The sequence below is a fragment of the Sus scrofa genome, chromosome 2 (genome assembly GCF_000003025.6).
Source record: "Sus scrofa isolate TJ Tabasco breed Duroc chromosome 2, Sscrofa11.1, whole genome shotgun sequence".
NCBI lineage: Eukaryota > Metazoa > Chordata > Mammalia > Artiodactyla > Suidae > Sus > Sus scrofa.
In genome coordinates, this window is record NC_010444.4 from 102,604,830 (window position 1) to 102,625,385 (window position 20,556).

The 20,556-nt window shown below is 38.9% G+C and overlaps 1 long non-coding RNA gene across 1 annotated transcript in view; it reads left to right on the forward strand.

Annotated features, from left to right (window-relative positions):
• LOC106508433 overlaps positions 1–20,556 on the forward strand; it is a 661,471-nt gene that overhangs the window by 13,242 nt on the left and 627,673 nt on the right. Inside the window, exon 3 of the long non-coding RNA XR_002342060.1 lies at positions 2,389–2,456. This is a non-coding gene — a long non-coding RNA (uncharacterized LOC106508433). The remainder of the gene's footprint in view (positions 1–2,388; positions 2,457–20,556) is intronic.

Sequence of the window (20,556 nt, forward strand, 5' to 3'; positions counted from 1 at the left end):
ACTTCATGATTCAGTTAACAAAGTCAGGATATGTATGCTCATGTAGAGCAGAAGAGTTAATTAATAGGGTGTTTGGAGTCTGATACCTTGCAATGAATTTGGTTATCAGGTGGCGACTTAATTGGGCTGTTGAATGAATTAGCACTCTTTTAAATGTGGGAAGTTCACACTTAGCTTTATCACTCCTGTTAGTGAACTGGTGGCAGCACCCAAAAGATCAAAGTACGTTTCTGAAAAAAATCCAAGTAGTTCATATTAAAGAATAATGAGCATCAGAGGTATTAGAGCCCTGTCATGGAATGCTGTTAATGTCCGCTAGAATGTTCACTGCAGACAAACTGAGAAAATACAGAGAAATAGAAAGAAGAAAACTAAAATCACCTATAATTCCATACCCTAAAAAAACCATTACTAAGAATTTTATATACCAGCTCCTCCCAGCTGTAATTATATATATTCAGAGATTAAAATTGAGGTCATACTACAGATTACATTAAACTCACTGAGGGAGTTCCCATTGTGGCTCAGCAGGTTATGAATCTGAGTAGTAGCCATGAGGATGAGGGTTTGATTCCTGGCCTCACTCTGGAGGTTAAGGATCCGGTGTTGCCATGAGCTATGGTGTGGGTCACAGATGTGGCTAGGATCCTGTGTGGCTGTGGTGTAGGCTGGCAGCTACAACTCTGATTCAGCCCCTTGCCTGGGAATTTCCATATGCTTCAGGTACAGCCATAAAAAAAAAAATACAAACAAACTCACTAAGAGCACCTTGCAAGACATAATAACTTTAAAACTTTTGCTTTCTCTTCAGTTATACATGAAAAATGCTAATTAATAATTTATAAGTTCAAGATAAAGGTTATAAGTAAAAGGAAGACTGACACTGCCCAGGTGGGGTAGAGAAACAAGATAATGAAGAATAAATAATGTGTGTTATTTTTTTTTCTTTTTCTTTTTAGGGCCGCACCTGTGACATATGGAAGTTTTCAGGCTAGGGGTCGAATTGGAGCTGCAGCTCCCAGCCTACACTATAGCCACAGAAATATAAGATCCTAGCTGCATCTGCAACCTACACCACAGGTCATGGCAACACTGGATCCTTAACCCACTGAGCAAGGCCAGGGATGGAACCTGTATGCTCATGGATACTAGTCAGTCTCATTGCCACTGAGCCACAATAGAAACTTCCATGTGTTTTTTATTCATAAATTATTTATGGGGAAGAGTTGAAAAAGGCCATGATTTAAATTTATTTTTAGAAAAAGTGCAGTATCTCAAAAATGCTTCAGAGGGAATTGGCTTAAGTTCATTAGTGGCCTTTTAGAGTGGTCCAATGAGTAATTATTTTATAAGTGAATTAAGGAAGAACTAAGCATATAGGAATATAAATATAGCTTCTACACCCTTAAATCCTTTCTCTCTCTCTTCCCAGATTTTCTTCAAAATACTACTCCCCACCACCCCACCCCCGCCACCCATATTCTACCACTTAGGGATTTTAATTTGTAAAAGTAGCCTAGCATGAAAAAGGCATGGCATGCAAAAGTTACAGGGCCAGGGACTGAACCTACACCACAGCAGTGACAACACTGGATCCTTAACCTGATGAGTCACCAGAGAACTCTTATTCTTCTGTTTTAAAATGTAGAAAATATGGGAGTTCCTGCTGTGGTACTGTGGGTTAAGAATCTGACTGCATCTGCTTGGGTCACTGTGGAGGAGTTGGTTAGATCCCTGGGGCAGTGGAGTAACTGATCCTGACGTTGCGACAGCTGTGGCTCGAGAACTGGCCAAGAACTTCCATATGCCATTGATGTTGCCTTAAAAAATAAAAAGTAAACTGTAGAAAACATGAAAGCACACCTGGGTACTAGTAGGTATGAACACAAAGACCAGGGAGAGCTGTGCTAATAGTTCTTGTTGCTGGCTGAAATTTTCCATTTGGGAAAGCCTTTAAAGAGAGGGACAAGGAGTTCCTCCTGTGGCGCAGTGGGCTAATGATCTGGCTTGTCTCTGGTGGTGCCAGTTCAACTCCCGGCCTGGCACAGTGGGTTAAAGATCTGGTGTTGCTGCCCTCGTGGCATAGGTCACAGCTGTGGCTGGGATTCAGTCCCTGACCCAGGAACATCCATATGCCATAGGTGTTACCAAAAAAAAAAAAAAAAAAAAAAAAGAGAGAGGAGACAAGTAAACCTTATGTTGCTGCAGGATGTAGTTTCATTTCATGTAAACATTTGTGTACCTACCACCACAATCAAGAACTGTTCTCTCACCACAGGGAAACTTCCTCATGCTACCCCTTTAATTCATGCCCTCCAAAGATGTATACAGTACACTGATATTCTTAATAATTCATATAATAATAATGCCTATTCTTTTTTCTTTTAGTGAGAATTGTTTCTAGAATGCAGCAGACCATGAGCTTGGCAGTTCCAAGTGCACTGAAGCAATGAGAGGTAAGATGAAGCTTGGGGGCAAAAACAACACTGGTCATTAGACGGAAATACAACATTCCTTGTCCTAGTGTCCTCCGATCATTCTGAAGTGTGCCTTGCATGACAAAGGTCAAATGCAAATTTTGGGAAATCATTTTACTTAAAGGAGCTATGATGAAAAATAAGAATGCAATACATCCACTATATCTCCAGGATTTAGTGTAGAAATTGATAAATATTAATTGATAATGATGAAGTAAGATGTTTTTCATCATCAAGTTTAGAGGACTTGCTAATTGCTTTATCTGTGCATCAGAGAGCTTTAACTTCACTCATAAACTAAAACTTGTTACCTAAGAAATGCCCTGTAAAAAGGCAATGTCTATTAGAACTTTGGTCAATATGACTCATAACTATCAGCAGTCCCAAGAGACTATGCCTGCTTCTCTTTGTATGTTGGTGGTATAGGCTAGTGGTTAAGCACATTACTCTTATCAGTTGTGTGACCTTGGCTAAGTGACTTAACATCTCTGTGCCCCAGTTTTCTTATCTATAAACTGAAGATGATTGATTAGAGGACCTAACTCTAATCAGGCTTGGTACAAGGGTGAAGCACATAGAATAGTGCCTTGCAGAGTGTAAATGCTCTGTGTCAATCAATAGTATCATTAATATTAGGATACTAATCCTAATTTTTTTTTTTTTTCCATTTCTTGGGCCGCTCCCACAGCATATGGAGGTTCCCAGGCGAGGGGTTGAATTGGAGCTGTAGCTGCTGGCCTACGCCACAGCCACAGCAACGCAGGATCCTAGCCGTGTCTGCAATCTACATCACAGTTCATGGCAATGCCAGATCCTTAACCCACTGAGCAAGGCCAGGGATCGAACCCTCAACCTCAGGGTTCCTAGTGGGATTCATTAACCACTGAGCCACGACGGGAGCTCCACTAATCCTAATGTTAATGGGGATAATATCCTGATATTAATGGGTCAGTCTTGTGTGCCTCTTCTAACAGTTCCCCCAAATCTTGCTTCTTTTTATCCAAATTATTGATCTCAATGACTTCTATATTGAACATATATAAATTCTTAAAGATTTTGTTTTGTTTTGTTTTGTTTGCTTTTTAGGGCCACACTCTGGGCCTATGGAAGTTCCTAGGCTAGGGGTTGAATGGGAACTACAGCTGCCAGCCTACACCACAGCCACAGCAACATGGGATCTGAGCTGCAGCTCAGGACAACACTGAATCCTTAACCCACTGATCGAGGCCAGGGATCAAAGGATAGAACTCACATTCTCATGGATGCTAATCATATTCATTTCCACTGAGCCATGACGGGATCTCTGATAGATGTTCTTTTAAATGTAACCCTTCATTGTACAGACTAAGGTTAAGCACATAGATTTTGGGTTCAAGTCTCAATTCATACGAATTACAGACTAATTTTACAGCTTGGGGAAGGCACTTCCTTAAGTTATAGTTTTCTTATCTGTAAGGAAGGGTGGTAATAGTACTTCCCTCTTAAGCTTATTGTAAGGATTCAATGAATTAATTCATTTAAGGTTCTTGGCACATAGTTAGCACTTCATTAATATGGGCTGTTATTTTTTATTGATTGCTGGTATTCTCAGTAAGTGTAGATAGCCCATGAAGTTCCAGAGGTACTTGGGAGAAGTGACATTGAAACAGATATAAAAGAACATTTTTCCGGCTTAGAGATTGGTCACACCGTGGGGACAAAGGATTTGGATTGACTAACAGTGAAGATGCATAGGTGCTGCTAATTGTCCCCCATATCCATCCTCTTCGTCCTCTTGGTAATTAAACCCTGCCCCTTGCCAGTGTTAAGAGGGCACATGGTCAGTAGGGTCAGAAACCACATGTTCCCCGCATGCCTTGCAACTGGCTGTGGCCATATATTTCTGGCAATGGAATGTGCACAACTTCTGTACTTCCTGATGAATTGTTTGCTTTCTACTTCCTTGGTTTCCCCTTCCCTCTGCTGAGAAAAGTGATAGTCTGTTAACATGGTCAGGGACCAGCTTCTCCTATGCAAGCAAAGCCACAACCCAAGGGTTGGCAGAGCAACAACAGGGCAGCATTAATTTGACTCCCTGTATAGCTTTATGAAGTACAGCTGCCTTCTCCACAGTGGCTAGCCTGGGCTACACTGGACTGTTGATGCCACTATATTTTGTTGTCTCTTGATTATAGCAGTTTAGACTGTATCCTAACTAATTTATTAGGCCCGTCTCCAAAGGTGTGAATGCTAAGAAACGTGCATTCTAGCGAGATTCTCTAATAACTGTGATGCTAGCAATTTAGGGACCGTTCTTTGAAAAAAAAAAAACAATACCAATGTGCTCTAAAGATGTCTCCTTGCCTCTAAGCAAAATGTAAGTTTTGGAAGGCAATCTAGAATTTAGAAGATAAGATCTCCCTGTATTAAAATTTTATTGAATCGGAAGTGAAATTTGTTTAATGAATCTGAAATAATTAACATGCTATCTCATTTCATTTTGTGTTAGTAGTAAGTTACTTTTTAAGTTAAAACAATTGATTTTTGAAAATGAGTGCCCAAGATGTGTTTTATAACATTATTCATAATGACCAAAAAGTGTGAAAATAATTTGTTACTTATAAGGCATTTGTTTAATTCTAAATCTATATCATGGAATTAAAAGGATGAGGTAATTCTCTACATATTGACTAAGATGCTAAAAATAAATAAATATTGCAAATAGGGTTTCCCACTGTTGCGCAATGGAATTGGCCGCATCTTTGCAGCACCAGGACAGGTTTGATCCCAGGCCTACAGTAGTGGGTTAAAGGATCTGGCATTGCCTCAGCTGTAGCACAGGTTGCAACTGTGGCTTGGATCTATCCCTGGCCCAGGAAATCCATATGCCATAGGGTGGCCAAAAAGGAAAGAAAAATATTGCAAATAAAGAAGCAAGACCCAAAAGAACCCCTATGGTATGATTACATTTGTTTAAAAATCTGAAAACAGGAAAATTTACAGTCCTTAGTGATGTGTGCTTAGGTGGTAAAATTAAAAAGAAATACAAGAAACTGATTAAGTCAGGATAGTGGAAACCTTTGAGAAGGAGCAGGTAGTGATTAGGAATTGTGAAGAGGGCTTCTAAGAGGCTGGCAGTGTTTCACTTTTCAACCTGGGTGGTGACTGCAAGGGAGTTCACTTTGCTGTTTTGAACACTTACCTGTGTATATATTGATTTCACAATAAGAATCATATTTGATAACTACATTAACATATATATATTCTTTATATATTCATTGGTATTTTGGGCAAGTATGTGTATGTGTGTGTGTGTATTCTTAGAAAATTTCACAAAGGGTACACACAAAAAGAACTTTTGGCATTTTTTTATTACCTTTGGGTAGTGAGAATGTGGGATAGGGAAAATTTCACTTCGTATTTTCCAATTTGTGTTTTGACATAATTTGCATTTTCTCCATAATCATGTGTTACTTTGTTTTAAATACTCCCTCAGGAGTTCCCATTGTGCCTCAGTGGGTTAAGAACACTGCATAGTGTCTGTGAGGATGCAGATTCCTTCCTTGGCCTTGTTCATTGAGTTAAGGATCTGGTGTTACCACAAGCTGTGGAGTAGGCCCACAGCTGCAGCTCTGATTTGACCCTTAGCTTGGGAACCCATATGCTGCATGTGTAGCCCTAAAAAGAAACAAAGAAAAAAATACTCCCTCAAATATTCTATTTGAATATGATCATTCCATTTTTATATGCATGTTATTTGAATTTTCTTCATAATCATGTGTTACTTTAGAAATACTTTCTTAAAATTTGCATATGTGTACATCTGTGTATGCATATGTGTATACTGTGTGCACATATTTATATATGCTTGGAGAATTCTAGGATGATATTTATAAAATTCTAAACAGTAGTCACCTCTGAGGGGTATATCTGGAATAATGCATTAAAAGAGGGGAAAACTTTCTTTTTTTTAAATTTTATTTTATAATGATTTTTATTTTTTCCATTATAGCTATACAGCAAGGTGACCCGGTTACACATACATGCATACATTCTTTTTTCTCACATTATCATGCTTGATCATAAGTGACTAAATGTAGTTGCCAGTGCTATACAGCAAGATCTCACTGCTTATCCATTCCAAAGGCAGTAGTTTGTATCTATTAACCCCAAATTTCCAATCCATCCCACTCCCTCCCCCTCCCCCTTGGCAACCACAAGTCTCTTCTTCATGTACATGATTTTCTTTTCTGTGGAACGGTTCATTTGTGCCACATATTAGATTCCAGATATAAGTGATATCATACTATATTTGTCTTTCTCTTTCTGACATACTTCACTTAGTATGAGTCTCTAGTCCCATCCATATTGCTGTAAGTGGCATTATTTTGTTCTTTTTTATGGTTGAGTAGTATTCCATTGTGTATATATATATATATATATATATATATATATACCACATCTTCCTAATCCATTCATCTGTTGATAGACATTTGGGTTGTTTCCATGTCTTGGCTATTGTGAATAATGCTGTAATGAACATGCAGGTACATGTGTCTTTTCCAAGGAAAGTTTTGTCCTGATATATGCTCAAGAGTGGGATTGCTGGATCATATGGTAGTTCTATGTGTAGATTTCTAAGGTACCTCCATACAGTTTTCCATAGTGGTTGTACCAATTTACAGTCTCACCAGCAGTGTAGCAGGGTTCCCTTTCTCCACACCCTCTCTAGCATTTGTTATTTTTTTTTTTTTTTTTTTTTTTTTTTTTTTTTTTTTTTTTTTTTTTTTTTTTTTTGTCGGACTTCTAGCATTTGTAGTAGCCTGTGTGGACTTATTGATAGCCATTCTGACTGGTGTGAGGTGGTATCTCTTGGTAGTTTTGATTTGCATTTCTCTAATAATCAGGGATGTTGAGCATTGTTTCAAGTGTTTGTTGGCCATCTGTACATCTTCCTTGGAGAAATGTCTCTTCAGGTCCTTTGCCCATTTTTCAGTTGGGTTGTTGGCTTTTTTGCTGTTGAGTTGTATAAGTTTGTATGTTTTAGAGATTAGGCCCTTGTCAGCTGCATCATTTGAAACTATTTTCTCCCATTCTGTAAGTTGTCTTTTTGTTTTCTTTTTGGTTTCCTTTGCTATGAAAAAGCTGGTCAGTTTGCTTAGGTCCCATTGGTTTATTTTTGCTTTTATTTCTGTTGCTTTAGGAGGACCTGAGAAAACATTTGTTGATATCAGAGAATGTTTTGCCTATGTTCTCTTCTAGGAGTTTGATGGTGTCTTGTCTTACATTTAAGTCTTTAAGCCATTTTGAGTTTTTTTTTCATGCATGGTGTGGGGGTGTTTTCCAATTTCATTGATTTATATGCAGCTGTCCAGGTTTCCCAGCAATACTTGCTGAAAAGACTGTCTTTTTTCTATTTTATATTCTTGCCTCCTTTGTTGAAATTTAACTGACTGTAGTATTTCTGGGTTCTCTCTTCTGTTCCATTGGTCTGTCTGTCTGTTTTGGTACCAGTACCACACTGTCTTGATGACTGTGGCTTTGTAATATTTCCTGAAGTCTGGGAGAGTTATGCCTCCTGCTTGGTTTTTGCTAGAGGGGAGAACTTTCACTTTTTACCTTATATAGTTTAGAGTTGTTTGAATATTTTCTTTTACAGTGAACATGTATTACTCTAAAATTTATAGCGTACACCTAAGGTGGTATTTCAGCCTATTTTGTTCTATAGGCAGAATAGAGATAAGGAAGGGTTCTACTTAAAAATGTGTCTGATTTGGGGGTGAGAAAAGAATTGTCTATAGGAAAAGATACCATAGGAAAAAACCCTACTCCCTAACCCCAATACATAAATGCCAGAACCTCTGATAATGGGCTATTCTGATGGAATCTTTGAAATTATACCACCAAGATAGGGATCCTCAAAACCAAGCACAGGTCCTGACCTGTGGGAGGTATTTAAGAGTAATTTGTTGAATTTATCAGAGAACAGTACTATGTTTATTTATTTGTTTGTTTTGTTTATTCAGTCTTTTTAGGGCTGTACCACCCACAGCATATGGAGGTTCCCAGATTAGGGGTCGAACTGGAGCTATAGCCACCAGCCTACACCACAGCCACAGCAACACCAGATCCAAGCCGCTTCTGAAACCTACACTACAGCTCACAGCAAGGTGGGATCTTTAACCCACTGAGCAAGGCCAGGGATCGAACCTGCATCCTCATGGATACTAGTCGGATTCATTTCTGCTGAGCCATGATGGAAACTCCAGAAAAGAGTACAATGTTTAAATGACATGTCACCTACTAAACTTCCATGCTTGGTAATGCTCTATGCTTTGTGATATGTTACATGTTTTCTTAGTGAGAGGATTTAGAGGTAGAGAACATTATTGATAAGATACAAGTGAGTGATTTAATCTGCTTTTAAAAGCATAGGATACTTTTCAAATTGTTAATTAACAATGATATTATATCCTGGAGTTGCTGTCGTGGCTCAATGGTTAACGAATCCAACTAGGAACCTTGAGGTTGTGGGTTCGATCCCTGCCCTTGCTCAGTGGGTTAAAGATCTGGCGTTGCCGTGAGCTGTGGTGTAGGTTGCAGACGCGGCTTGGATCCTGTGTTGCTGTGGCTCTGGTGTAGGCCGGCAGCTATGGCTCTGTTTCGACCCCTAGCCTGGGAACCTCCACATGCTTCGAGAGCAGCCCAAGAAATGGCAAAAAGACAAAAAAAAAAAAAAAAAAAAAACCAAAAAACCCCAATGATATTATATCCTAATTGCTCTGTGAAGCTCTGGGTAAATGATCTAAAATTCAATAGGAATGACTCAGCCGGACAAGCAAAAAGCACTTGAAGACTAAATGTGGTATCGGGAAACAGCACTGGTATTAATCAAAGCTCTCATACTGAAACTCTGTGAGTAGTAGAAGTAGATTCAACATTGTGTTATTAATAATTAGATATTGCCAACAAATGATAATCAGTCATAATGTTTTGTTGGCAACAGATGCAGTCAAGTGTAGAGATGCAGAAATGCGCCACTTGCCAAAATAGAACTTTTCCTGCAATAATGTCCAGCGCAGATATAAAATTGGAATGCTAAAAACAGTAGCAATTTTCTATGAGTGACTCCTGAACACCTGAAGTGTAGGTAGTTTGAACTGAGATGTCCTTTGTCAAATACCCACTAAATTTTGAAGACTTAGTTTGAAAAGTAGAATGTAAACTGTTAATATTACTGTTAAAAATTAATGTTTTAATTTTGATTATATGTTGAAATGATAATATTTTGACTATATTGGGGTGAAAAAAGGATTAAAATTACCTTCGCCTGTTTCTTTTTATTTTTTATTTTAATTTTATTTTATATTATTTTCTTTTCTGGCCACCCCAAGGCGTATGGGAGTTACTGGGCCAGGGATCAGAGCTGAGCCACAGTTGCAACCTACACCACAGCAGCGGCAATGCTGGATCCTTTAACCCACTGTGCTGGACCGGAGGTTGAACCTGTCCTGGCACTGCAGAGACACCAGTGATCCTGTTGTGCCACAGTGGGAACTCCTCTTTTTATTTTTTTAAATGTGGTTGTTCAAAAATTTTAAATTACTAATGTGGCTCACATTTGTAGCTCACTTATGTTTCTGTTAGGCAGCACTGATACAGAAGGTTTGAATTCAAAGTGAACTAAGAATCAGTGTTTTCACCTCCCTCACTTTCCAGACAGTTTCCCTGCACTCCAGGGAGGGATGTGTTTTGTGCAAAGGCACAGAAATGGTTGGGAAGAAGTGAGGAGTAGAGTTTCTTTCTTTTGATTCTCTCTCTCCTGTTTTCTAGCTTACCTAATTGGCCCTAGTAGAAAATTTGAGGCCAGAGAAACAGACTTACTACACATTGGAGAGGGTGTTTCTTTAACCTTTTAAAAGCTAGACAGTGACTGAAAAAAATTCTAGAGATTTGGAATAGGATTGAATAGAAGTTTTTATTTATTTATTTATTTATTTATTTATTTATTTATTTTTTAGGGCTGTATCTGCACCATATGGAGGTTCCCAGGCTAGGGGTCAAATTGAATCAGACTTGCAACTGCCGGCCTGCAGCAACCTGGGATCCAAGCCACATCTAAAACCTTTGCTGCAGTTTGCAACAATGCCAGATCCTTACCCCACTGATTGAGGCCAGGGATCAAACTTGCATCCTCATGGACACTGTGTCCACTTCTTAATCTGCTGAACCACAAGGGGAACTCTGCAGTTAGAAGATATTTAACATTTTATTTTACATACCTCTGTGTTATTTTAAAGCCTTGGGCATATTACTACTATTAAGAAAGTGGGGGTGGAGGGTAGGCACAGGTGGCAAGGAGGGAAGGCCTGGGGTGGGGACTAGGGTGAAGCAGACAGATATGATTTGAAAGAAACCTTGGCTTGAAATTCAAGTCTGGAGATATTTGAAGTGGCTTTTTCTACCATTATCTTCTTTCATATCTCTAAACACCCTTAGCTAATTCCTTCTGCACTCTTTGGGGTGTCTTACATTACTAAAGCAAAATCTAATGCTACTAATTTTTTAATCTGCAGCTGTAGCTCAGAAAACCTATGTTTTCTCTACTTTTGTAAGCAGCAGGCCAAAAGAATGATTGGTGATTTCGTTTCAAGAGAATTCAAGTCCTGCCTCTTAAAGGGCACTTGCCAACATACTAGATATTTCTTTTTGAAGCCATTTGCTATAATCATCCTTGAATTTTTTTGCTCATAGCTTTCAGAGCTGTTACTTCTAAAGGCGGAGTCTTAGAACACAAGTTCATTTAGCTTCAGAACATACACAGCCTCCTTATTGGAGCAGCTGTGCTGAGTTCTTGAATGAAGAGATGATTTTCATAGTGCATTTTATAGCCACACACCATTCCTGAGGATAATTTAAATCACAAATTATTTTCATTTGTGTTCCTTTATTGTAGGAGACAGAGACATACTTGGCTAGTGTTAAAGGTAATGTTTATAGCAGCATTTTCTATTTTCGTGGCAATTTCCTTTGCACTGCTGACTTTCTTTTTAACCCCCAGAACCAGATTTGGTGGTCTTCTAACCAAAGATAAGGATAAATGCAAGTTTCCAGTGCCTATTAGGACTCTTGGAGTATGGTGTAAATTCCTCTACTTAATTTTTTGTCAGTAGTCTCATTTTTCCTTCTTATTTTATCACTTTTAAGCCTTTTCTACCCTGAAGCAAAAAATACAAGTATATCTAAGAGATTACAGGTTTGGTTCCAGATCACCACAATGAAAAGAATATCAAAATAAAGTGAATCAAATTAATTTTTTGATTCCCAAGAAAATATAAAAGTTACATTTACACTATACTGTAGCCTATTATGTGTGCAGTAACATTATGTCTAAAAAACAAGGTACATACCTTAATTTAAAGGTATTAATTTAAAGGTACTATATTGGGACTTCCTACTGTGGCTCACTGGGTTAAGACCCTGACATAGTATCCATGTGGATTTGATCTCTGGCCTTGCTCAGTGGGTTAAGGATGTGTTGTTGGGGCAAGCTGCAGGGTAGGTCACAGATGCAGCTCAGATTCGGCGTTGCTGTGGCTGTGGTGTAGGCCTTAATTGTAGCTCTGATTTGACCCCTAGCCCTGGGAACTTCCATATGCCACAGGTGTGGCCATAAAAAGAAAAAAATAAAAATAAGGATACTGTATTGGAATTCCCACCGTGGTGTAATGGGTTAAAAATCCAACTCCAGCAGCTGTGGTCACTGCAGAGGCATGAGTTGGATACCCAGTCTGGTGCAGTGGGTTAAAGGATCCGATGCTGCTGCAGCTGCAGCATAGGTTGCAGCTATGTCTCAGATTTTGTCCCTGTCCCAGGAACTTCCCATGCTGCAAGTGTGGCCACAAATAAATTTACTGTATTGCTAAAAAGTGCTAATAATCATCTGACCCTTCATTACTCACAGTAGAACTTTTTCAAAATTGGAGTCAATACTAGGGGGAGGAAAGAATTGGGAGGGTGAGAATAATATTTACACACTACCATATAAACTAGGTGTATAGCACAGGAAAATCTACTCAATTGTTTGTAATAACCTATATGGGAAAAAAAGAATGGCTGTGTTTATATGTATGACTGGTTCACTTTGCTGTACATCTGAAACTAATACAACATTGTAAGTCAACTATATGCCAATAAGATTACATTTTAAAAAAATTGGAGTGAATCCTCTCAAACCCTGCCTCTAAACTAAGTTTGCATAATATTCTAAATCCTATATTGTCATTTCAACAATTTTCAGAGCATGTTCTTTCTCAAGATCTACTTCTACCAGAACTAGAATCCATCTCAAGAAACCACTCTCTTTGCTCATCCATAGGAAACAACTCCTCATCTGTTCAAGTTTCTTCATGAGATTGCAGCAATTCAGTCACCTCTTCAGGCTCCACTTCTAATCCTAGCTCTCTTACTCTTTTCACCACATCTGCAGTTACTTCCTCTGCTGGAGTCTTGAACCCCTCAAAATCATTCTGGAGGTGGGAAGCAACTTCTTCCAAACCCCTGTTAGTGTTGTTATTTTGATGTTTCCTATGAATTGCAAGTGTCCCTAATGGCATAGAATGGTGAATCCTTTCCAGGAAGTTTTCAGTTGACTTGGCCCAGCTCCCTCAGAGGAGCCGCTATCTATAGCCTTACCAAATGTTCTTAAATAGTAAGACTTGAGGGACAAAATTACTTCTTGATCCATGGGCTGCAGATGTACTGGCAGGCACGAAAACACCATAAATCTCCTTGTACACTTCCGCTAGAGTTCTTGGGTGACTAGATGTCAGTGAGCAGTCATATTTTGAAAGGGATCTTTATTTTTGAGTGGTGGGCCTCAACAGTGGGCACAAAATATTGAGTAAACCCTGTTGTCAACAGATGTGCTTTCACCCAGGCTTTGTTCCATTTATAGAGCACAGGTAGAGTAGATGTAGCGTAATTCTTATGGGCTCCAGAATTTTTGAAATGATCCATGAAATTCCACTTTGAGTGACTAGCTGCATTATCCCCTAACAAAAGAGTCCTTTGAAGCTTTAAAGCCAAGGGTTGACTTTTCCTCTCTGGCTATGAAGGTCCTATATGACATCTTCTTCCAATAGAAGGGTGTTTCATTTACATTGAAAATATATTGATAAAGTTCCTGTTGTGGCCTAGTAGGTTATGAATCTGACTCATTTCCATGAGGATGCGGGTTCAAACCCTGGCCTTGCTTAGTGGGCTAAGAATCCAGCTAAGGCCCATGAGCTATGGTGTAGGTCACAAATGTGGCTTGGATCCCTGATTGCTGTGGTTGTGGTGTAGGCTGGCAGCTGCAGCTCTGATTCTATCCCTAACCTACGAACTTTCATATGCCACAGGTTTGGCCCCAAAAAGCAAAAAAAAAAAAAAAAAAAAAAATGTTGTTTAGTGTAGCTGCCATTATTAAAGTTTTTAGCTAGATTTTCTGTTATCTTTTGCTATATCTTCTATATGAGCTCTTGCTGCTTCACCTTGCATTTTGATGTTATGGATATGGCTTCTCTTTTAAAACCTCTTGAACCAACCTCTGCTAGCTTGAAACTTTTTCCTCAGCAGCTTCCTCACCTCTCATAGCCCTCATAGGATTTTAGACAGTTAGGGTATTGTTCTTTTTTTTTTTTTTTTTTGTCTTTTTTGTTGTTGTTGTTGTTGCTATTTCTTGGGCCGCTCCCACGGCTTATGGAGGTTCCCAGGCTAGGCGTTGAATCGGAGCTGTAGCCACCGGCCTACGCCAGAGCCACAGCAACGCAGGATCCGAGCCGCGTCTGCAACCTACGCCACAGCTCACGGCAACGCCGGATCGTTAACCCACTGAGCAAGGGCAGGGCCGAACCCGCAACCTCATGGTTCCTAGTCGGATTCGTTAACCACTGCGCCACGATGGGAACTCCAAGGTATTGTTCTTTATTAGGCTTTGACTTAAGGGAATGTTGTGGCTGCTTTGATTTTGTGTACAGTCCACTAAAGTTGTCTCTATGTCAGCAATAATAGTGTTTTGCTCTTTTAACATTCGTGTGATCACTAGAGTAGCATTTTTAATTCCCTTTAAGAACTTTTCATTTACAACTTGGCTAAGTTGTGCCAAAGGGCCTAAGTGTGCAAGAGGCCCAAGTGTCAGCCTATCTCAGCTTTTAACATGCCTTCCTCACTAGCTTAATCATTTCTAGCTTTTGATTTAAAGTGGGAGATGTCTGACGCTTCCTTTCACTTGAGAACTTAGAAGTCATTGTATGGTTATTAACAGGCTTAATTTCAATATTGTTGTGTCTCAGGGAATAGGGAGGCCTGAAGAGAGAGAGAGGTTAGGGAACTATCAGCCAGTCACTTAAGTAGTCAGAACACATACAGCTTTTATCAGGGAAGTTTGCCATCTTAACGGTTTATGGCTCCTCAAAACAATTACAGTAGTAACATCAAATATCACTGATCACAGATCACCAGAGCAATTGTCATCATAATGAAAAAGTTTGCTGTATAGTGAGAAACCGAAATGTGACACTGAGACATTAAGTGAGCAAATACTGTTGGAAAGCTGATGCTAGTAGACTTGTCAGACACACGGTTGCCATGAACCTCCAATTTGTATAAAATACAACATCTATAAAGTACAATAAAAGGAGATATGCCTATAATCCTGCCCTGGAGACTGATGTCATCTTCTCTACCTACTTTTGTGAATTATGTGCAAAGGTTCTAAAAGGACTTTTTGGTTTGATTTTTTAAAAACATATTTACCAAATACAGGTTCAGACAGGAATCTGAACCCATTCAGAAGCTGAATAATCTGTCTCTTGAATTCCCAAATCTGCTTTCATTCATTTCATAGTCATAATTTTAAGCACCAGGAGTTCCTGTTGTGGCTCAGTGGTTAACGAATCCGACTAGGAACCATGAGGTTGCGGGTTTGATCCCTGGCCTTGCTCAGTGGGTTAAGGATCTGGCATTGCCATGACCTGTGGCGTAGGTTGCAGACGCAGCTCGGATCCCAAGTTGCTGTGGCTCTGGCGTAGGCCGGCAGCTACAGCTCTGATTAGACCCCTAGCTTGGGAACCTTCATATGCCATGGGTGCGACTCTAAAAAAGGACAAAAGACAAAAAAAATAATTTTAAGCACCAATTATATGCAAGAGTAAGGTTACCTCTGTTAAAAGTAACATTGACAGCTCATCACATCATACACACATAAAAGATTGTGTAATTATGTTTGATGATGGATGTTAACTATACTTACTGTGATGGTCATTTTGCAATATATATAAATATTGTATCATTATGCTATATACCTGAAACTAATATAAGATTATATGTCAATTATATGTCAGTATGAAAAAAAAAGAGGTAACCTTGGCAGAGTGCAAAATGCTGCATAGAGGCCCTCAGACCACTCCTGAGGACTTTGGAGCAGTAGAAAGAGGAGAAGGAGAAGATGAAGCCAACAAGTGTGGGAGAGCCAAGCATTCCCATCTCTAGATATAGTTGCATTCTAAGAGCATTCCCATCTCTAGATATAGTCGCATGCTACACACTCTCAGCCTTTGTTGTTATTGGGCTTCTGAGTTGCTTCATGGGGCTTTAAAATCCCTTAGCTGAGCTTTCTTGACTTTTGCTTGTATGCCGACCCCACAGCACCAAAAGCTGTAGCATTTACATTTAAACCCATACCTGGGCCCTGGTCTCAGCTGCATTAAAACACCAGCTAAGTTGACCTCACCCTAGCTCAGAGTAGCTCTGAGTCATTTACTTTGATCTGCAAAAGGCAGGAGTGGCACACCTGTTAGTATTAAACTGTTAACCATGCTTAAGAGAAGAGGTGCAGGTAGCATTTCATCGCAGCCCCCTTTTGGAAATGGTTGTCCACGGCCAAGAGGCCTTGGTCACATCAGTGGTGTTGTACAGTGGAAGCTTCAGAGATGTGCATTTGCCTGAGCCCTGCCCCTGACCAATTAAATACGAATTATTGGGGCATGAGACATGGGGATGAATATTTTTGAAAAGCACACCAGTTAATATGCAGCCAGTGTTGAGAATAACTGGTAGTCAAAGCATCAGGCTTTGAGAGGGACAGACATGGGTGTAAAATCCAGAATTTATCACTTACTAGTTGTAAAGCCATGACCAAGTCACTTAATCTCTCTTAGCCTCAATTTCCTTTTCTGTAAAATGGGTACACCATTGTACCTTCCTCAAAGGTAGCTTTGTAGTACATAACAGATACTCAGTAAATGGTTGTTATTGAGATGATTCTAGAGCTATTCTGCCCAAATGAGAGCCATTATCTGTACGTGATTTTTAAAATGAGATAAAGTTAAAAAGTTTGTTCCTCCCATGTCCCACTATCCACATATCAAGTGCTCAGCAGCCACATGTGGCTAGTGGCTTCTTCTTTTTTTTTTTTTTACTTTTTTTGGGTCACACCTGCAGCATATGGAAATTCCCAGGCTAGGGACTGACTTGGAGCTGCAGCTGCTGGCCTGCACTGCAGCCACAACAATGTAGGATCTGAGCTGTGTCTGCGACCTACACCACAGCTCTTGGGCAACGCTAGATCCTTAACCCACTGAGCAAGGCCAGGGATCAAATCTGCATCCTCATGGATATTAGCCGGTTTTGTAACCCCTGAGCCACAACAGGAACTCTGCTAGTGGCTACTTTATTGGACTGCAGAGATGTTAAACATTTCCTACATCACAATAAGTTCTGTAGACTGGAAAATGATAGTCTCCAGGATTTGCTTCACTAAGAGCCACGTTTATTTAGAGAAAATTCATTTTTAACTCTGTTTTAGAAACCTGCTACATTTGTTTCTGTCAGGTAAAGAGCAGACCTTTTGTCTTGAGCAGAGAAGTGAAGGAAATCCAGGATCCAGCTCTTCTGTGGAGACTTTTTTTCTTGCTCCTATATACCTGTAAATGCGTTTACCTAGAAGTAAACAAACAAGTGGGAACATCTAATCGATTGTTCCAATAAGGATCTCTCTTCCCTTCCCTACCCAACAAGTTCTGAGGTCACACTTAGTATTTAGTCCATTTTTTGAGGTAGAACATTAACTTTTTCCTGCTCTATTTTTTTTACTACCATAGGCACTATTAGTGAAGTTGTGTGTGTGCGTGCACGTGCAAGTGTGTGCATGGGTGCGTGTGTGTGCAAGTGTGTTATGGCAGAAGGGGGAGGAAAGAGCACTGGGAAGGGAATCACTACATACTTGTCAGTGGAAAAGAAGGGCCGTAGATAGGATTGTTTTATGATTTTATTATCAGCAATGTTTATTTCAGGTATTTTGACATCTCTTCTACTCTAAAATTTCTTTAGTGTCATTAAAAATTTTTTTTTTAAATCTTGTTCTTTTTTTTTGTTGTTGTTGTTCTTTAGGGCACCTGTGGCACATGGGGGTTCCCAGGCTAGGGGTTTAATCAGAGCTGTTGCTGCCAGCCTACGCCAGATCCAAGCCACGTCTGCGACCTACACCACAGCTCATGGCAATGCTGGATCCTCAACCCACTGAGTGAGGCCAGGGATCGAACCCAAAACCTCATGGTTCCCAGTCAGATTTGTTAACCACTGAGCCACAACAGGATCTTGGTCTTTAGTGTCACTTTGATTTGCCTGAAGTGGGTAAGAGTTCAGGCACTAAAGTTAGACCTCACAAGTTCAAACCATGTTTTGGTGTTTAATGTTGAGTCTCCGTTTCTCTATTTATAAAATAGGATAAATGTTACTCTCTACATCTCATTGGATTATTTCAAGGATTAAATGAAAGAATATATGTAAATTTCTTAGTATAGTGACTAAAGTCAGATAGATGCTAAGTGAATTTTTAAAAATTATTTAGAGAAATGAAATGATATTTTATTGTCAGTAAACAGATGACATGATAATTTTAGCTATAGTAAGTTTAAAATACATATCTTCCTCAGGGGAGTTTTCTCTGTTTTAAAATGTAATACTCTTAGCCCCTTGTCATATCTTCTAGAGTGAGTAGGCTTCTTTGTTTCTCAAAGAACATTTATAGTTTCTGTGTTACATAAATGTTCCACTTGCACTACTGTACTTGTTTAGTTAAGCACAGGCCTGGCAGCTGGGGAAGTGTCAAAGTCTGAAGAGCAAATGTATTGTTGATTTGAATTACTCTGTGTTAAAAATTGCTAATATACCCAAGCAGTCTTACAAGCAAGGAAAGCAGTAGTTCTTAAAGGAAAAGCGATCACAGCCTGCCTCTTAAATTCACTGTATTTGTTTTGTCTTCCTGCAATGATGTTTTTGTTGGCAAAACTACTTTATTATTTTTTTAAATCTGAAAACATCGCAAGTCTTTTGGTTTTTTTAAATTATTCAGATGTTTCACACTCTTTGGTTTTGTTATGCAGTGTGACGGTGTGACATACTTGAAAGCTAACTCCCCAGGGAGTGGAAAGTGTTACCATTTATTTTTAGTAAGGAAGCTGGTATATTGGATCATATAGCTGCTTTCCCAGCTGAAATAACAGCAGATTGGTGCTGTTTGCATACTGTTAATTGCTGAAAGTTCTTAAACTAGTAAATAGGCCTGATTAACTGGAATCCAAATAGTAGCCCAAAGAGACCAGACAACTTTTGATAAGATAAATGCACTGGTAACCTTAAACATTCCCTTTGGGTTATCTGCCAATGGTATGAAGTGTTAAACTAAAAATATTTTTTTTATATTTAGAAAGAGTTTAGGGCAAATTGTTTGGGAGCAGGTTAAAGGTTTTTATGTATGATTTAGCAGACAAAAATAAGTAATTTTGGTCCTCTATCATTTGGCACATGAGAATTGAGCAGTAAAGGTGAACTAGTTCAAAGAATAAGTCCTGATTCATAAGATCACATTGTACCCTGTCGTTTCTGTTTGGGCAACTACAAACAAATATTAGTAATTCCAACAAGGGAATAATGATCTTTTATTTATTTATTTATTTACCTTTTTTACTTTTTAAAAAAGGATTTTCATTTTTTTCCCTTATAGCTGGTTTACAGTTTTCTGTCACTTTTCTACTGTACAGCAAGGTGACCCAGTCTCACATACATATATACATTCTTTTTTCTCACATTATCATGCTCTATCATGGGTGGCTAGATACAGTCCCCAGTGCTATACAGCAGGACCTCATTGCTTAAGGAATAATGATCTTTTAATAAATAAAACGAGATATAGGCTCTTATTAGGCATTTTAAATTTCAAAACTGGAGTGCTTTCTAGAATAAAACTCCACTTTTATTTTGAATTTGATATATTCATCAGAAAAACAACCCTAAAATTCCTTCCAGTTTCCAGGGTCTAGAGCATTTATATTAAAATTAAGCTTGCTTGAGATGTTTTATTTAATACATTTTAAATTATTTTAATTAAATATTGTACATGTGAACCATGTCATCCCCTTAACCCTGGGAGTGGAGCCTGGAACACAAAATAAATGACCAGAATGTGATATTGTGTCCAAAGAGTTAGGAGACAATTGCTTTTAGAGCACTACCAACTCACTTTGTGGACTTAGTTAAATATTTTAAACTCTCTGTGCCTGCTATTGATAAGGAAATTTTCTTATCAGTGAAGTACAGGGGGTCAACTCGTTTTCTAAAGTTTTTTTTCCCCTGGAGTTCCTTGTGTTGAAGTGGGTTAAGGAGCTGGTATTGTCAATGCAATGGCTTGAGTTTCTTTTATGACATGGGTTTGATCCCTGGCCCTGGGAACTTCTCCATGCTATGGGTGTGGCCAGTAAAAGGGGTTTTTTTTGTTTTGTTTTGTTTTTTTTTTGTTTTTTTTTTTTAGCTCAGAAATTCAATGTTAAGGTAAATTTTTATAAAAGTTAAAAAAAAAAAAAAAAAAAAAAAAAGGCCAGCTTCCATATCTTGGTTACTGTAAATAGTACTGTAATGAACATTGCGGTGCATGTGTCTTTTTGAATTTATGTTTTCATTTTTTTTCTGGACATATACCCAGGAGTGGAATTGCTGGATTATAGTAGTTCTATTTCTAGTTTTTAGAACATCTTTACTGTTTTCCACTGTGGCTGTACCA